Here is a 1,273-nt window from a genome sequence, read left to right on the forward strand (position 1 = left end):
TTTCCACTGTTCTTGTTCAGAGCCTTGTTACCTGTTGCCTGAGAGATTTCTGCTGCAAACACCTCATCTCTATGGTTTCTTGACTCTGCATGTGTCTTCCAAATACTCACATGTGTTTTATTTTGTTTTTTCAGAATGATATCTCAATTAATTTTAGCCTTTCACATCTATCTTCTGTCACTAACCACCATGATTTTTGAGATTTATCCATGTTGGATGTATTAATTGTTTGTGCTTTACATTAATAAACAATATTTTATCATATTCAAGCACCATCACAATGTGTTTGCTCATTCACCAATTAATTGATATTTGCTTATTAATAGCTTTTGGGTATTATAAATACATTTGCTATAAACACTTGGGTAGTTTAACTTTGTGTGACTGTGAGTTTCATTTCTCTTGGGTAACTAAAAGAAGGATTGCTGGGTCATAACTGTATATTTAACTTTATATAAAAATGCCAATCTATTTTCTAAAGTAACTGTACTATTTTGTATTATGTTCAGCAATATGAGTTCTAGTTGCCTTGCAATACAGCCGGCACTTGGTAATGTCAGTCTTTTTAATTTTAGCATTTGTATTGGGTTTGTAGTGATATTTAACTCCTATTCCCTGATGACTAGTGATATTATGCATTTTTCTGTGTTTATTTTTGTTTTTCTGAAGTGAGCATAATCTCAAGATTTTATTCTCTTCATAATTCAACAAAATATGACATTAGAACTGGATCACTCGGCCCTTTCTCTCCTTATCTCCCCCCAGTTCAAAATGTTGCACTTAGTAGCCAGCGTCCTCTTAGACCTGCAGTTGGGCTTAACACACTCAAGCCTCAGCACAATCTTCTTTGTAGTTTTAGCCTTTTTCCAGAAAATCAGCTTAGTCTGCCCACCATCGCCACTTTGCTTCCGGTCACAACACTGCTTTCTCTGGGCTTGCAGAGAACCCTTGCCCTTCTTGTACTGTGTCACTTTGGGGGGTTGGTGCTTGCCACACACTTCTTACAGAGTCCAGCGGGTTTTAGGAATGTTCACCATATTTGCGAGAGCATTATGAGCATGGAAAGCTATGTGTTTATTTTCTTCTAATTTATATTTATTCTTTAGTGGAATGTCTGCACAAATCTTTTATATATTTTTAAAAATTGGATTGTCTTATTATTTGGTTGTATACTTTTTTAAAACATATTTTTGGATACAAGTCCTTTATCAGATATAAATTTTGTCAGTATTTTCTGCATGTCTGTGGCTTCTTTTTACATCTTCTTTAAAAA

At 34.6% G+C, this 1,273-nt stretch overlaps 1 pseudogene; it reads right to left on the bottom strand.

Moving 5' to 3' along the window:
- Positions 1-720: 720 nt before the first annotated feature.
- Positions 721-1,037, bottom strand: LOC110595377 (annotated as a pseudogene).
- Between the last annotated feature and the right edge of the window lie 236 nt (positions 1,038-1,273).

Source organism: Carlito syrichta, unplaced genomic scaffold (genome assembly GCF_000164805.1).
Source record: "Carlito syrichta isolate Samal-C Ts95f unplaced genomic scaffold, Tarsius_syrichta-2.0.1 Scaffold301536, whole genome shotgun sequence".
Lineage (NCBI taxonomy): Eukaryota > Metazoa > Chordata > Mammalia > Primates > Tarsiidae > Carlito > Carlito syrichta.